This window comes from Chrysemys picta, chromosome 9 (assembly GCF_011386835.1).
Source record: "Chrysemys picta bellii isolate R12L10 chromosome 9, ASM1138683v2, whole genome shotgun sequence".
In the NCBI taxonomy this organism is placed as follows: Eukaryota; Metazoa; Chordata; order Testudines; family Emydidae; genus Chrysemys; species Chrysemys picta.
Window position 1 is genome coordinate 27,819,015 of NC_088799.1, and position 18,355 is coordinate 27,837,369.

Consider the following 18,355-nt stretch of genomic DNA (forward strand, 5'->3'; position numbering starts at 1 on the left):
GCTTCAGGCCGGATCTAAGGAATGTGTAAATAAAGTGACACTGATGCAAACTTTTATGAACCTTTGTAAGCCCTATTAGAAAGCTTTTAGGGATATTCAGCCAGTGAGATCACTCGATTGGCTGAACATTCCTAGCCATAGCAATTTGAATAGAGGATGCCTCCTGCTACAAAAGAGATCCTGTAAAAACAGGCTGTTCTGTATGCAGAAAGACAGAGCGGCAATCCTATTTATCTTAATGATAAAAGAAAATTCATACCCCTGCCTACAGTGATTAGCCAAACCATATTAGCACCCTGCTGACAAGAGCCATGTTAACATGATCCTTGCCCACACAGCTGTGGCACTAATGTAGACAAGGCCAAAATATGACATGGTAATACAATCAGGTCATTGTCAAAGTGCTATATATTTAGCAAGTAAAGTGCTACAGTACATGACCTACCATTGTCTAACAGATGGAAAATTTTACTATTTGTGAAGTGCATCATGTTACACTATATGTCTGTCTATTTATCAAACTCCGTGTCCTATACTGCAAGCCCACCTTGGACAAAAACTCCTTTTGAAATATCTGGGCATTCCATACATGAAGGCCTTGTAAATAAAGCTTATCTATACAGACATTTAGTCTGCAGTAAATTGGAGTGTGCATCTACCTCACACAAGCCTGCTGTGACTATCTGTCTGCGGACTTACTGCGTGGACACTGCTGAGGTGGATCAACAGTTTTTAGTGCACTTTTATCTAGTCCTCTTTGAAACAACAGGGTCCACACAAACAGTTAGTCCACTGTCTACAGCAGGCTAGTGTGCTAGATTTGTACGCCAGCTTGCCAGACTAATTGCTCTTATAGACAAGCAAGACTGGAACTTCATCGGGGCAGGAATTTTGTTGTCCAGTATGTTGGCAAAACACCATTCACACCTTCTGCCTAGTGCTGTATAAGTAGTAATTGTGTTATTATTAATAACTGTATATTACATTTAATGCTCACATTCATTTGAGACTCAAGGCACGACTCCCGACTGTGTCCAAAAGCGTGATTGTTGATGGATTAAACAGTTGTTGATGAACTAAACAACCAAACCAGTCCATTTTAGTGAGTCTGTAGAAAAGTTTTTGTTTGGTACCTTAAAATTCTATGTGAAAAATAGATCTAACTAGGGAGAAATAAACTTCAGCAGGAATTAATTTACTCCCTCAGTTGTTGGAACTCCTATATCTGAGTGGTAATAAATAACATATGTTTTTTGAAAAGTTCCTTTCACCTTTTGAACATTTTTGTGCTGTAAACCCAATATGTGTTACTATCTTTGCCCACCCCTATTCATTAGTTAACAAGTTTTGAAACTAAATTTATTCATGTTGCCATTTCTCACTCGTGCTTTGTAAGTATTGTGTCCAGGATAGCTGGTAAGATTCCTGCAAAACCATACGTTGCCAACATAAAGAGAATGCATATTTAAGGACTGGGGATTATCTGTTCTCTTGACAAGACTATGCTACATATCACTGGCTGTCATACACAGTCTGCTGTCAGTTCCTAGCAGCAATTCTGTTTGAAGTTCAGTCCAGCACAAACAATGCTCAGATAGACTTTTCTTATAGAAAACCAAGTTCTAGTGTAATTGCATTTATGTTTAAGCAACCCTTGATGTTTTGCATATATTTGTCACACTAAGGGGAAGATCTTGTGAGGAGCAGAGTGCTTTCTGGACAGGACTGTGTGCCCTCATCTCCAATGTGGGTGTTCAGTTCCCTGCATGAGGCACTTCAGATTGCACTCCAAACCTGTAAATATGAAACCAGAATCGTGTTAAAGATTTTAGGGCATGTGATCCAAAGTAAAGCCTGATCATAAAAACAAATACTGCATATATAACAACCACAACCCATCCAGGTCCACAGAAGAGAGTTTATGGGCTGAACATTTGAAACTGCTGGTTACTCTTTAAGGGCCTGATTCAGCCGTGGCATGAGAGGATGCAACTCCAAAAACTTCTTCAATTGAAGCACACCCTCTTCATGGCATGGCTGAATTTAGTCCAGAGTGTGCATTTAGACAGGCTACACTACTGGGTTGGCGACAAGAGCTATTGCTTCAACTGGCCCAATCCCACACCAGTCAAAGCCAGTTATTCAGGATCAGGCATATAATGTTTTCTCAATCAATGGAAAGTTTTAAAGGGACAATGTCAATTAGTTTAGACATACAATTTAATAAAAACAGGGAGAGAGAAAGGGTTTTTACAGAGAGCTCAGAACTCCTGGGGTAGTTTCTGTTTTGAAGTGCAAAACCTTGTCAGTCTAATTTTGGTTTTCCAAAGCCAAACACAAGGAGCAGTTTGGCCTGTCAGAATTGGAGTCAGGCATGTGTAGATAATCGATTCTGATTTGGTGCCATCTCTATATCTCCGGAGACTACAGCCATTGGTGTCAGTTTCAGTGAAAACAGAATTTAGCTTTGTTGATCATTTAAACATTTTCTTATAGTGTTGGAAACCCTAATACGTTAGCTCTGGATTAATGCATGAGAACTGGAAAAGAAAGCTGACTTTACACAGAAAGTGAAAATGACCCGCCCAGTTTCATTATCTGAACTGGGTGACATGCACAAAGTGAACAATCACGTAAAATGGAACCATGTAAAACAGAACAAGCCCAGTCCCACAAACAGTTACTGTTGGCCTTGCTGCTAACCACTGAGAGTGAGTAGCACTGGGCTTGGAAGTAAGTGTTGTGCTAGCCATGTTGGTCCTAGTATATTAGAGAGACACGGTGAGTCACAGCTGTGACATTGAGTAGCTCAAAAGCCTGTCTCTCTCACCAATAAAATTGGCCCAATAAAATATATTACCTCATCCACCTTGTCTCTCTAAAATTCTTTTAGTTATTACTCTCAGGCATTAATAGAAACACAGGCAAAATATTTTTAAACAAATGATTTAATCTTGACAGTGTCCCTTTAAATGTCTGAATGAAGACAGGAGTTTTATCTTTGAAGGAACAAATTCAAATGGCGGCTACTACTGAAGGTTTAAAAAATTCTTTATAACTGTAAAATTTCTAGTTGAGTATTAGCAGTACTCTCCCTAGTGGAAATAAACAAGTCAGACCATTAGGCATTTCAGAGTTTCACAGTAATTTTAAACAAAGGAAAAGTGTGCTACAAGATTATGCTAATTCTGAGCACACCACAGTCCCTATCAGACCTTCACAGCTTTCTTCTCAGGCTGCCACTGCCTTTGAACATCTGGTCCTCACCTCACTTGCCTTTCTGCTGCAAATCCAGTGCTGTCAAATCTCATAGGCTCTGATGGTTCCCCAGTTAGATGCATCCTTACCCTGTACTGTGAACACCAGATTTCAAAGTCACAATGCCTAAGACTCAGAAGAGAGACAACTGTAGACTACACTGAATTTTCAAAGGTAGAGGAGCCTGCCAGGAGATGTAGAATAGTCAGAGATTGAGGTATTTACAAATACAAAAAGAAGTGCTCCTAAAACAAATGACAGAAAATAAAATAATAATTAGCAGCTAAACCCATACCAGAACAAGACAAAGAGCACTATGGAGTTTGTTTCTATAACCAAGTATTCTCTGGCCATGGACTCCATCTCTTGTCACAGAACCTTTATTTAAAAAAAAAAAAAATATGTTTCTTGCCCTTATGGTATTAAGAGCCTTGAAAATGTGAGCCACGTATAAATAGATGTAGTGACACTCTGCTGAGTCTGCAAACAGTCTGAAACAATAGGTTGAAGAGATGTGAGCTGCTCCATTCAGCTCCAGAGGTTGTTAGCTCTGAAACCTAAAGATGAACATTTGAATGCCAGCATTGCTGTTTCACTTTTAGCAGAGATATCCTGCTGGTGTATTTATCCCACTGTTCCAAACCACCTCTCATGCTTTTGTAAAGGCTGCAAGCCTCAACTGTCCCTTACTCAGCTGCCATAACTTCCATCTCCTCCCCCCCCCCCCCCCCATCAACTTCTACAATGCACTTATGCATTGTCAGCATAAAAGTCTGTGCAAATGTGGGGTCAGAATAAAATACATTGAACTTAACATAAAAAATCGTAAGGGCAATTGTACAGAATGTTTTGCTTATCTTCATATTTCATTGCTTAAACCCTCCATTTTTTAATATGAACGAAGCTGAAGCAGGAGTTTCAACTGCCTGCGGCAGAGTGGAGCTCCAGCTTCCTGTGGAGTACACAGAGCTGTAGCCTTGTCTTTAGTTGAAATAATCCAAAACATTGGGCTGATACTCATGTCAGGTGTTAGAATATAAGAACCTGCTCATCCACCCCTCGCAGCTGTGCAGTATCATCTACAAATTGTATCTAAACCCAGGCATCACCTGCTTCACAGAAAGGAAATAGATTTGACAATAGCATTAGCGTGAAACTAAAATTAGCTGCATAATACAGCTCTGTGATCACTGAAACTGAAGACAGTTGAGCGATTCATATCCCAGATCTTTCTTGACTGAAATACTTTTCAAAAAAAATCCTGTCAGTTTCCATTCACTGTTTTCTTCTCATCTTTCAAGAGCAACTCCTGGGCCCCTGAGTTTTAAGCTGTGCATTGCACGCACAGCAGAACCTCATGAATGCAAACACAGCTCGTGCAAAAGCTGGCAGCTCTCTCCTCGCTTGTTAGCAGATTGAATAGCAGAAACTGTGCTGTAATGAGGTCTCATGTTAGCAAGATTTTGTTATTTTCACAAAATGTTTAAGTATATTTACTAGACCACTGTGAAACATTATCTCTGATCATTAAAGCTAAACTACATGCATTCCTGAGTTTATTAAAATACATTGGTAGGAAGATAGCTCCTGGGGAGGATGGGTGAGGAGACGCAGAGGATGGTAAAGAGAAAGAGAAAAAAAGTTCTGCTGTCAGTTATACATAGTACCCCATTGATTGAGTGAGTGTAATTTAGTGATAAACTTGCCCCATAGCTTGATAAGTGGATGCAATATTTGTGCATTTACTTGCCATTTCAAAGAAATTCAGTAATGCACTGTGGGTCTCCGGCTCTTTAAGGTGAATTAGTGAGGCTATACTGTGTTAGTGTACATGCACACACACACTATATATGTATTAGCAGCACCTTATTAGTTCTTCTGATGTTCAGGTTGAGATAGCATTCCCCACTGTAAACCCCTCTTTTTAGGGGCATACAACTCAGTGCTACAAATTCTTTCGCAAGTTGTAAGTTGGCTCACACAGTATCAGCAGTGATTTTTATCCCCATGAACATTGTTTTTTAAAATGTGGCTCTACTCTTGAATTTTATTAAAGTTGGAAAAATGAAAGTGTTTGGCCTCATTTTTGTAGTCTTGAATAATTCCACATGGGTTCTTCCAAGCAATTAGCTCTTAATGTGGTAAACAAAGATTTAATTACTATTACTACATGGTCTGGAAAGACAATAAAAATTCATCAGTGTATTTTCATTTCAGGAGGCATCTGGTGCTGGTGAAAACACATCTGAACACTTCCCTTTGGTCTGCCATTAAATATCCTAGTACAACTGTTCTGAACATCCCATCCCAAGCTGGAATAGGAAGAGAAGTCCAGCCAGCCATTTCCCCCGTGGCCAGCCGTAAGGATCTTCCAGAAGGTATGTGCTTTGGATCTCATCCCCCAGACTAGAGAGAGGATGTAAAGCCTTTCCTTCTGGGTGGATCAGAGGATTGGGACCTGGTGCCCAAAGGCCTTCCTACATGAAGTCAGTAGGTGAGAGAGCAAATAAGACAAAGTTGTGGGACAGAGAACACAGAGGACTGGGAAGTAGGGAATGTGCTATTGAGAGAGAGATAAAGGGAAGAAAGAAGAACAGGGACAGAGGAAGACAGATCAAAAAAGGTAGGGCAGAAAATAGAGGGTGTGGGAGATACAAAGGGCAAGGGGAAAGGGAACTGTAGCTAGCTTTAAATACAGTTAAATAGTTTAAGTGCAGTATATCATGAAAACCACAAGAGGGAACTGATGAACCAAGAAGCAGCAGGTTACTGTCTCCAATGTATTTTCCTTAGAACATAAGAACGGCCGTACCAGGTCAGACCAAAGGTCCATCTAGCCCAGTATCCTGTCTACCGACAGTGGCCAATGCCAGGTGCCCCAGAGGGAGTGGACCAACAGGCAATGATCAAGTGATCTCTCTCCTGCCATCCATCTCCATCCTCTGATAAACAGAGACTAGGGACACCATTCCTTACCCATCCTGGCTAATAGCCATTAATGGACTTAACCACCATGAATTTATCCAGTTCTCTTTTAAACGCTGTTATAGTCCTAGCCTTCACAACCTCCTCAGGTAAGGAGTTCCACAAGTTGACTGTGCGCTGTGTGAAGAACTTCCTTATATTTGTTTTAAACCTGCTGCCTATTAATTTCATTTGATGACCCCTAGTTCTTGTATTATGGGAATAAGTAAATAACTTTTCCTTATCCACCACTCATGATTTTATATACCTCTATCATATCCCCCCTGAGTCTCCTCTTTTCCAAGCTGAAGAGTCCTAGCCTCTTTAATCTCTCCTCATATGGGACCCGTTCCAAACCCCTCATTATTATAGTTGCCCTTTTCTGAACCTTTTCTAGTGCCAGTATATCTTTTTTTAGATGCGGAGACCACATCTGTACGCAGTATTCGAGATGTGGGCGTACCATCGATTTATATAAGGGCAATAATATATTCTCAGTCTTATTCTCTATCCCCTTTTTAATGATCCTTAACATCCTGTTTGCTTTTTTGACCGCCACTGTATACTGGGCAGACATCTTCAGAGACCTATCCACGATGACTCCAAGATCTTTTTCCTGACTTGTTGTAGCTAAATTAGCCCCCATCATATTGTATGTATAGTTGGGGTTATTTTTTCCAATGTGCATTACTTTACATTTATCCACATTAAATTTCATTTGCCATTTTGTTGCCCAATCACTTAGTTTTGTGAGATCTTTTTGAAGTTCATCACAGTCTGCTTTAGTCTTAACTATCTTGAGCAGTTTAGTATCATCTGCAAACTTTGCCACCTCACTGTTTACCCCTTTCTCCAGATCATTTATAAATAAGTTGAATAGGATTGGTCCAAGGACTGACCCTTGGGGAACACCACTAGTTACCCCTCTCCATTCTGAGAATTTACCATTAATTCCTACCCTTTGTTCCCGGTCTTTTAACCTGTTCTCAGTCCATGAAAGGACCCTCCCTTTTATCCCATGACAACTTACTTTACGTAAGAGCCTTTGGTGAGGGACCTTGTCAAAGGCTTTCTGGAAATCTAAGTACACTATGTCCACTAGATCCCCCTTGTCCACATGTTTGTTGACCCCTTCAACGAACGCTAATAGATTAGTAAGAGACGATTTCCCTTTACAGAAACCATGTTTACTATTGCTCAACAGTTTGTTTTTCTATGTGTCTGACAATTTTATTCTTAACTGTTGTTTCGACTAATTTGCCCGGTACCGACGTTAGACTTACCGGTCTGTAATTGCCGGGATCACCTCTAGAGCCCTTTTTAAATATTGGCGTTACATTAGCTAACTTCCAGTCATTGGGTACAGAAGCCGATTTAAAGGACAGGTTACAAACCTTAGTTAATAGTTCTGCAACTTCACATTTGAGTTCTTTCAGAACTCTTGGGTGAATGCCATCTGGTCCCGGTGACTTGTTAATGTTAAGTTTATCAATTAATTCCAAAACCTCCTCTAGTGACGCTTCAATCTGTGACAATTCCTTAGATTTGTCACCTACAAAAGCCGGCTCAGGTTTGGGAATCTCCCTAACATCCTCAGCCATGAAGACTGAAGCAAAGAATCCATTTAGTTTCTCCACAATGACTTTATCATCTTTAAGTGCTCCTTTTGTATCTCGATCATCAAGGGGCCCCACTGGTTGTTTAGCAGGCTTCCTGCTTCTGATATACTTAAAAAACATTTTGTTTTTACCTTGGAGTTTTTGACTAGCCATTCTTCAAACTGCTCTTTGGCTTTTCTTCTTACATTCTTGCACTTAGTTTGGCAGCATTTACGCTCCTTTCTATTTGCCTCACTAGGATCTGACTTCCACTTTTTAAAGGAAGTCTTTATCTCCCACTGCTTCCTTTACATGGTTGTTAAGAAACAGTGGCTCTTTTTTAGTTTTTACTGTGTTTCTTAATTTGGGGTATACATTGAAGTTGGGCCTCTATTATGGTGTCTTTAAAAAGCGCCCATGCAGCTTGCAGGGATTTCACTTTAGTCACTGTACTTTTTAACTTCTGTTTAACTAACCCCCTCGTTTTTGCATAGTTCCCCCTTTTGAAATTAAATGCCACAGTGTTGGGCTGTTGAGATGTTCTTCCCACCACAGGGATGTTGAATGCTATTGTATTATAGTCACTATTTCCAAGAGGTCCTGTTATAGTTACTTCTTGGACCAGCTCCTGCGCTCCACTCAGCACTAAATCTAGAGTTGCCTCTCCCCTTGTGGGTTCCCGTACCAGCTGCTCCATGTCATTTAAAGTATCGAGAAATTTTATCTCTGCATTTCATCCTGAAGTGAAATGTTCCCAATCAATATGGGGATAATTGAAATCCCCCACTATTATTGAGTTCTTAATTTTGATAGCCTCTCTAATTTCCCTTAGCATTTCATCATCACTATCACCGTCCTGGTCAGGTGGTCTATAATAGATCCCTAATGTTATATTCTTATTAGAGCATGAAATTTCTATCCATAGAAATTCTATGGAACATGTGGATTCACTTAAGATTTTTACTTCATTTAATTCTACATTTTCTTTCACAGATGGTGCCACTCCCCACCCCCCACACGACCTGTTCTGTCCTTCCGATATATTTTGTACCCCGGAATGATTGTGTCCCATTGATTGCTCTCAGTCCACGAGGTTTCTGTGATGCCTATTATATCAATATCCTCCTTTATCACGAGGCACTCTAGTTCACCCATCTAGTTCCTTGTATTTAGCTGTGACACTCTGAGTATCTGCCCCAGGCCTGAAGAGCTCTGGGTAAACTCTAAAGTTTGTCTCTCTCACCAACAGAAGTTGGTCCAATAAAAGATATTACCTCATCCACCTTGTCTCTCTAATATCTTGGGACCAATATGGCTACAAAAACACTGCAAACTCCAGTGGTAAAAGCCAACTTCAGAGAGTGCCTGTTTTATTGAGCTGGGGAGGACAGGAGTAACAGTGAGGGAGCAGAGTGAGTAGAGGAGTCGGGATAAGGAGAGACCACAAGAGAAAGGGAAGGCAAAGTAAAGGAGAGGAAGAGGGGGCAGAAGGGGCAGGAACAGACTCTTGTCTTGTTCTCTTCCAAAACCAGAAGCAATTCAGGAAAGAAAAGTCATTACTGGGTTGTTAAGAATTAGGGCTGGCTCCTCTCTCTGCCCTCTTTCTGCTGATCTCCCTTCCAGCACTTCCATCTTCTCCATTCTGCCCCATGGATGTCCCAGTTGCCTGTGAACCCTATCACTGTAGGCAGGGCCGTCCCTAGCTATTCTGGGGTCCTACTTATCCCCCCTATGGGAACCACCCCCCAGTACTCACTGGCGGCGTGGCTGGGGCCAGGTCTGCGCTTCCCGTTGACACTGAGTGCAGGCCTGGCCCTGCTGCAGAGCTTAGGGGAGTGGGGGCGGAGCAGGGGCCCTGGGGAAGAGCTGGAGTAGGGGCTGGAGCAGCACGCAGAGCACCAAATATCCTGGTACCCTATGCAGCTGCATACTTTGCGTATGGGTAAGGACGGCCCTGCCTGTAGGCTGTAACATATTGAAATACATTAATAGTAATGAAGTCTCAGGATGTTATTTCAAGGCCATTACTAGAGTTCATCACATTTTATCATTAGTGCTTGGGATTGCTGGAGTCTCACTGGAGAAAACCTCAAAAACAAATGGATGCCTCCAGCTATGCCAGTTTACACCTGCTGTGGATCTGTCCCTTTACCTAAAGAAGGTCTGCTTGCACCAACACATTTTTAAAAATATGTTTCTCTTACAATGACTCATTGAGATGGGCACAGGCCATAACTGAATAACCAGTGTCACGCCGTCTGGAGTGGCTCATGATTGAGAGTGCCAGCCTCAGGGCAGACTGTCAAAAGCAGGGCAGACACCCCAAACTGGTGGTATGTTTTCTAATTAGATTTCACCAACCCCCCAAAAATTGTGAACTCCTAGATCACTGTAACATTCTTACCATGGAGTCACAGATAGTCCCCTTGGGGTCTCCTCTCTATCTTGCCACCTAGGCAAGCTGGACTTAGATCTGATAAATGGTCACTTACACACACAAAAAAAACCCCTCAAAATATTCAGGTTGCTTCCAGTTCCAAGTCACCAGTCACTTACACCAGATCAATTTGTACCTTAGTTCTGATACCAAAAACATAGCCTGTAGCCAACCCTAAATAAACCTTTAGCTAGTTTATTAAACTAGAAAAAAGAAATGAGAGTTATTTACAGGTTAAAGCAAACAAGCACATATAACAAATGAGTTTCAGTCTGTGATTCAGTCGGTGATAGAGATTCAGTAATCTGTCAACATTGAGTCAAGTATCAGAGGGGTAGCCGTGTTAGTCTGAATCTGTAAAAAGCAACAGAGGGTCCTGTGGCACCTTTGAAGAAGTGAGGTTCTTACCCACGAAAGCTTATGCTCCCAATACTTCTGTTAGTCTCAAAGGTGCCACAGGACCAGGGCCGGCTTTAGGCCAATTCCACCAATTCCCCCGAATCGGGCCCCGCGCCCAAGTGGCAGGGCTGCCGGGGTGGGGGCAAGTGGCTGAGAATCCCTTCCTTGGCTAGAGGCTCCTTTTTAATTTTTACTCACCCGGCAGTGCTCCGGGTCTTCGGCGACACTTCAGCAGCAGGTCCTTCACTCGCTCTGGGTCTTCGGCAGCACTTTGGCAGCAGGTCCTTCAGTGCCACCAAAGACCCGGAGCGAGTGAAGGACAAACCGCCGAAGACTACGAGTGCCGCCCGGTGAGTACAAGCCCCAGATGTTTTTTACGTGTTTTTTCTTTTTTCAGTCATCCTTGCCGGGGCCCCGTCAAAACTGTTCGAATCGGGCCCCGAACTTCCTAAAGCCGGCTCTGCACAGGACCCTCTGTTGCTGTCAACACTGAATGTCTTTTTAGGGTTTAACCCAAGCTGATCCCGGCGATCTCTGCTTTTTGTTTCTTAGCTCTTGCCCTTGTGAGAGTCCAAACAGTAAAAAAAAAAAAAACAACTTCATGTTAGCTATTTTTATTTCTCCCTTCCAGCATTCCAACCAATGGGACGAGGCCTTATGCACGTACTTCTCCATGGTGGATGGGGCAATTAACTGTGCTGCTAAGTCCTTAGTACTCTCAGATTAAGGCATTTTTAGGGTCATCTTTTGTTCTGCGTCCCACCAAGTACATTTTGATCAGCCAGGTTGCCCTTTCTTGCCTCCTTGAGGTTCAATCAGGAGTGAGCTAGGACCGGGACTTCAATAGATGTCCCCTGGCTGTACCACTGAGGATATCAGAGTGCATGGCTGTTTTAAAATCTCATTAATCAGTCCTATTTGTATTAGTTTATTTCTGTTTTGGGTCAGGTTTATTTATGTAACTTCCCCTGTTTTCATCTACCCTTCTTCACAGAAGAGTAGAAATGCTTTGGCAGATGGTGAGGAGGTCTGTTTATTGGGCCCAGCTTGTGATAATTATTGAATCATCATCAGAGCCAAAATACCCTTTTAAAAAACATTTAAATAAATAAGATGGGATCTGTATTAAGAGCTCCTCAATAGTTGATTTGCATTACCCACTCAAAGCCATTACCCTTGGTTTGCAACACTGCTGAGAAATGATATTGATATCATAACAGAGGGTCACAAATTCAAGTAGGAACAAACAGCAGAAGCAGATGAACACAAATAATAAATAACTATTTCTTAAAACAAACATTCAGCCCTTTATAATCAAATTAAAAACAAAGGCAAGAAACTCTCCAGAAAGGATGTGACCTAGAAGCGGAACTAACTAGAATGTCCATCAATATGTTTGATGAGGTATCAGCTGTTTTTTCAGGGAGCAGCTTGTGAATGTGTGGCAGGAATTTACACCAGGAGTTTAAATAACACCCAAGTCACCCTTGGAAGGCTCAAGGAACCTAGTGAGTGGAATGTGACAACCTTTTCCTAAATAATTTAATCTGCTTTCAGTCAGGAAAGCTAGTGGATATGAATTGTCAAACCGTCTACTGCCCCAGTGACTACAGAGCTATATAATTCAGCTAAATATAGATTTACACTAATGCTATTGTCAAGTCTCTTTCCTTCCCACGAAGCAGGTGCTGCATGGATATAGACAAGTTTCCTGTTTCTCTTGCAGTGTCCACAGCTGCTGGAGATTAGAGTGCAGCATGAATCAGTTTGTGGCACAATTGGGCCCTGTCGATTGATCGTATGTGCAAGTGTGTTTGGATCTGATGCAGAGGTTGCTTTTCTAATTCTAACAAAATGGTGGTATGTCAAGATAAACTGTTAAGGAAATGAAAACATTTCTTGCTAACCACAAGACCATGATACTGCAGCATAAAGTAGACAAGGGTCTGAATGAATGCCTGCCTTGTAAATGAATCAGGAAACCTTGTTATAGAGCCTCATCTAAAGCCCATTGAAATGAATGGGAGTCTTTCCACTGGTTTCAATAAGCTTTAGCTCAGACTCTTTAAGACAGAGGGACACACATTCCATTCAATCCTATACATTATTTCAAAGCCTTGGGGATGCAGAATGAGGCACTGGTAATTCTTAACATCTTGCCATTACAGCTGCAAAGTAGTAACAATGAAGAAGTAAACAATTACTTTGGTTCTCTCTCAGAGAGAAAATTTGCTGAAGCCCTGCAGTGAAGTCTATGGTAACCTGCAGGTTCTTGCAGGATTTCAGTAGAAGTACTGTATACAAGACCCCTCTACCTGTGGTGTGATCACCTGCAATTTCTGTGAGATTGCTACCGTTTTATTTTTAGCACATGGCACTGTATAGAATTAGCAGTTTCTGATCCATAAATGTGTCTCTTTGTGTTGGTACATTCAGTAAAGCCTCATCTCTTCTACACCTTGGAATCAGTCAACTATTGCATATGTGTAGCTTCTTAGCCTTTTTCTCTCATGCTTTTGTTTAAACATCCTTCTTGTTTTCAATCTGACCAGCAATTTGATTTGTATTGCCTGATCTTGGTTTCATACTGCTGCTGCAGTTTCCCCAGGGTTTCAACTCCTTATACATTTATGTGACTAAATGCTATGATGTAATGTAGCTGTGTCAGTCCCAGGATATTAGAGAGACAAGTGGGTGAGGTTGTATCTTTTATTGGATCACCTTTTGTTGGGGTGAGAAACAAGTTTTTGATCTTGAACAGAGCTTTTCTTGAGGTCTGGTAAACTAAGGACATATTTATACTTAAAACGCTGCTGTAGCGCTTTAATGAAAATACTCTGTGCCACCGGGAGAGAGCTCTCCCAGCTGTGTAGTTAATCCACCTCTCCAAGAGGCAAAAGCTATGTCAGCGGAAGCAGCTCTCCCACTATCTTAGAGCTTTCTACATGGGGATTAGGTTGGTATAATTATGTCACTCAGGAGTGTGGATTTTTCACCCCCCTGAGTAATGTAGTTATACTGATACAGGTCTGTAGCAGGGGTGGGCAAACTTTTTGGGCTGAGGCAAAGCCACATCTGGGTGGGGAAATTGTATGCAGGGCTGGGGCAAGGGGTTGGGGTGCAGGAGGGAGTGCAGAGTGTGGGAGGGGGTGCAGGAAGGGGCTCAGGGCAAGGGATTGGGGCAGAGCAGGGGTGCATGAGGGGGCTCAGGGCAGGGGTGCAGGAGGGGTGCGGACTGTGGAAGGAGGCTCAGGGCAGGGGGTTGGGGTGCATGAGGGGTGGAGACAGAGGGCTTAGGGCAGGGAGTTGGGGGGCAGGATGCAGGAGGGGGTTTGGGCACCGGCCCAGCGCCACTTACCTAAAGTGGCTCCAGGGTGGCAGTGGCGCACACCAGGGCCAGGGCGGCAGTGGCGCACGCCAGGGCAGGCTCCCTGCATGCCTGCCCTGGCCCCATGCCACGCCACTCCAGGAAGTGCTGTGGCCCCTGTGGGAAGGGGGGTGGAAGACTTCGCATGCACTGCCCTTGCCGTGCCTCCAGGTAACTCCCCTGAAGCTCCCATTGGCCATGGTTCCCAGTCCCCAGCCAATGGGAACTGGAGGGGGCGGTGCTTGGAGGCAAGGGCAGTGCATGGAGCCTTCTGACCTCCTGCTCGGTGGCTGCGGTGCCGGCCACTTCTGAGAGTGGCACAGGGCCCATGGCACCACGGGGGGCAATCCCACGGGCTGGATCCAAAGCCCTGAGGGGCCAGATCCAGCCCGGGGACCGTAGTTCACACACCCCTGGTCTGCAATGTAGACCAGAACTTCCTCAGAGTGTCACAGCTAAATACAAGGTGGAATAGATTGTTTAGCATAAGTAGTTAACACATATTTCAAGGAACCATTCAGGGTGAAGTGGCCCATTAATACCCCTCCACTCATAGGAAGGAAAGGAGGAAGGGGAAGAAAGCAGCTGTGCGGGTTAGTTGGTTACAGATTGTTGTAATAAGCCATAAATCCATGTCTCTATTCAGCCCATGATTTTTAGTGTCTAGTAAAGTTATGAATTTAAGCACCCAGGCTCATCTTTTGAAAGTTTTGTGCAGGTTTCCTTGAGGATGAGAACTGATAGGTCAGATATAGCGCGATCACATTGTGAAAAGTGTTCACCCACAGGTGATGTGGTATTTTTGTCTTTTATCATTTTCCTGTGTGAATATCATCAAACAACTACAACCCACACTCGTGGGGACCCCATCCTGAAATAAATCTTTCCTGAACCCCCTTTTCTAGAGTTCAAACAACCTCCCAACCTCATCATCAGAAGCAAGCTCCCCACAGACCAGGGCACACCAACTCAAAGCAGCACCAAACCCTGCCAGAACAACAGATACAAAACCTGCAGACATCTCTCAACTATTACAATGATCAACACCCCCCACAACACACCTTTCAAGATTCATGGCTACTACACATGTCTATTACAACATGTGGTGTACTTCATTCAGTGCACTGAATGCCTCAATAATAACCATGTTAATTAATCAGAGGGGTAGCTGTGTTAGTCTGAATCTGTAAAAAGCAACAGAGGGTCCTGTGGCACCTTTGAGACTAACAGAAGTATTGGGAGCATAAGCTTTCGTGGGTAAGAACCTCACTTCTTCAGATGCAAGTAATGGAAATCTCCAGAGGCAGGTATAAATCAGTATGGAGATAATGAGGTTAGTTCAATCAGGGAGGGTGAGGTGCTCTGCTAGCAGTTGAGGTGTGAACACCAAGGGAGGAGAAACTGCTTCTGTAGCTTATACTCCCAATACTTCTGTTAGTCTCAAAGGTGCCACAGGACCCTCTGTTGCTTTTAACCATGTTAATGAAACCAGACCATCACTATGCTCTCCAATGAACTCACACAGGAAAATAATAAAAGACACCGTGTAAGATCGAAAGCTTGTCTCTCTCACCAACAGAAGTTGGTCCAATAAACGATATTACCTCACCCCCCTTGTCTCTCTAAATGCTATGACTCATTTGGAAGGAATGAGAATGATGTGAGTGATTTTTCACCTTGTTTGTGACTGAGTCAAGCTTGGTTCTGTCTGCTGTGTATAGGCATCATTGATTCTGGGCCTGGTTCTGTTATGTGCATCAGTGTGGACAGGGCCAGCTCCAGGCACCAGCCGACCAAGCACGTGCTTGGGGCGGCACCTTCTAAGGGGCGACCAATGTTGGGGTGTCGGGGGCGCTCGCGGTGTTTTTGTTTGTGGGGTGGTGCTCGAGGTTTTTTTTTGTTTGTTTCGGTAGTGCGGCGCTGGGGGGGGTGGGGGCTTTGGCGGGGCGGCACTGGGGGGGGTGGGGGCTTCAGTGGCACTTGGGGGGTTTGGGTGGCCCGGCCTAGCGCTCTGGGCGGGCCGGCGTGGCGCTCGGGAGAGGGTTTTGGCGGCCCGGCACTCCGGGGGGGGGGGGGCAGGGGTTTCGCCGGGCCGGTGCTCGGGGGGGGGGGGGGGGAAGGAGAGGTGTTACTGTGGGGCAGCGCTCTTCTTTTTTGCCTGGGGCAGCAAAAAAGTTAGAGCCGGCCTGAGTGTGGAGGAATACTACTGAAGCCTCTGGAGTTATTCTACCGTGATACTAGTGCAAGATAAGACTCAAGCCCACTATGTCATTTTTTGAGAGAAGGTTTGCCCCAGAGCATTCTAGTTGTGCCCTTCGTACTGCATGTACATCTGGCTGCTGCCCTCCTTCCCATACATTTCAGTGGTACTATGTGCTTTTGGGATCCCTTAGGATGAAGGGTGCTATTTGTCATCCTTATGACAAAGTTGAGCAGCACATATTCGGCAATTAGTCCCATTGATTTCAGTGGCACTTATTTCTGGGGTAAGTAGTACCTTACCTTAAGGTGAGTAAGGGTGGCAGAATAGAACCCAAGGAAAGCTAACAGGAGTCACTCAATGGAGCATCCCATTGGATACGTACTTCTTTCCATTGCTATTCAGAGGAATGAAGAAATCCATCCAGAATGGTAGTAAGACATGCTGCTGCTAAACTATCAAGATAAGTAGCTGTCAGATTTTAGAAGGCTTAATATCAGCTGCTTAGAGGTCAAATGTATGGTTTTGGTTGAATGACATAATTAACTCTTTTCAAGAAAAAAAAAAAAAAAAAAACCTGTCCACACTTCCATTGGTGTTAGAATTCTTTGTTTGCTAAAGATAGAAATGTCTTATAATATAGTAGTCTATTTGCTAACCTATTCTACCATGCTTACCAGTGTTTGAATCTATGATTAGCATCTTCTGAAATGTCCCTAGAAAATGTCCGTGTGTGTATTATTAGAAATTATGGAGGGTTATCTGTGTTTATTAAATATCTGCAATTTACAGTTCTTAAATTCCCTCATGTAAGCATGTCTGTCAGTCTGAGAACCATGAATCAAATAAGTCTGTGCGATATTGATATCATTGAGAGCACTGACATTTCACTGTTGGTGTAGACAAAACAAAACAGCTTCAGACCCAGCAATTCTCACAGTACTCAGTCTTGCATTTGAAATTTGTGCAGTCAGATCCATTCTCTGAATTGATCTGCTAGCATGGTTTGGGGATGAGAGCACAAAGCATTTTAGGGTCCAGTGTGGCCCCATTTAAAACAAGTTGCAAAAAGTAGACCTCATTGGTTAATATTTAATCAAAGATGTCAGGCTTCTAGGTGGATTAAGCTCATTGTTCCTGGATCACTTTCCATTTTGTTAAGCAGTCCAGAAGTAGCTCCACTTGTTTTTGGGCTGTGTTGCAAACAATCACTGCCCCTAGCATTACACATAATCAAACCCTTTTTCTTTCATCTTCAAGTGATTTTTAATCTTCTCTTAGTAAATGCTATTTGCACAGACTGTCTCCGCATGTATGAAGTTATCAATTGTACTAATTCAAAAGACTGGAAGTGCAATTAACCCTCTAGATCTTGTGACAAAGTTCCTCCTCTATCTTGATGGGTCCTGCGCTTATTGGCAGATTTTCTTGCTGCAAAGATTCACCATGTGGGTTGGGGAATAGCCCAGAGACCTTCCCCTCTGGAAGAACCCACAGTCAGGGTCAATTGGGAGGTTTGGGGGGAATCCAGGCCCACCCTCTACTCCAGGTTCCAGCCCAGGGCCCTGTGGACTGCAGCTATCTATAGTGCCTCCTGTAACAGCTGCATGACAGCTACAACTCCCTGGGCTACTTCCCCATGGCCTCCTCCAAACACCTTCCTTATTCTCACCACAGGACCTTCCTCCTGGTGTCTGATAACGCTTGTGCTCCTCAGTCCTCCAGCAGCACTCACTCTCAGCTCCTTTCACCTCTTGCTCCCAGCTCCTCACACTCACACCACAAACTGAAGTGAGCTCCTTTTAAAACCCAGGTGCCCTGATTAGCCTGCCTTAATTGATTCTAGCAGCTTCTTCTTAATGGGCTCCAGGTGTCCTAATTAGCCTACCTGCCTCAACTGGTTCTAGCAGGTTCCTGATTACTCTAGTGCAGCCCCTTCTCTGGTTAGTCAGGGAACAGAAACCCTGTCTGACCTGGGACTAATAGATCACTCTCCTGTAGCCCTCTGGCCTGGAGGGAGAGTGGAAGGGAGGAAGGTAGGGAGGGGACTGCTCCTCCTCTTTCTCTGCTACCTGCTTGCTGACTGGCTGGCTGCTAGACCCACCCACACCCTTGGTTGCTGCTGCTCCAGC

General features: G+C 43.6%; 1 long non-coding RNA gene across 4 annotated transcripts in view; it reads left to right on the forward strand.

The window, feature by feature from the left end:
- The window catches only part of LOC101948442 (uncharacterized), a 194,897-nt gene that overhangs the window by 96,761 nt on the left and 79,781 nt on the right, over positions 1-18,355 (forward strand). For all 4 annotated transcript variants that reach the window (XR_010590356.1, XR_010590355.1, XR_256918.4 and 1 more), the window contains one exon: positions 5,476-5,636. This is a non-coding gene — a long non-coding RNA (uncharacterized LOC101948442). The remainder of the gene's footprint in view (positions 1-5,475; positions 5,637-18,355) is intronic.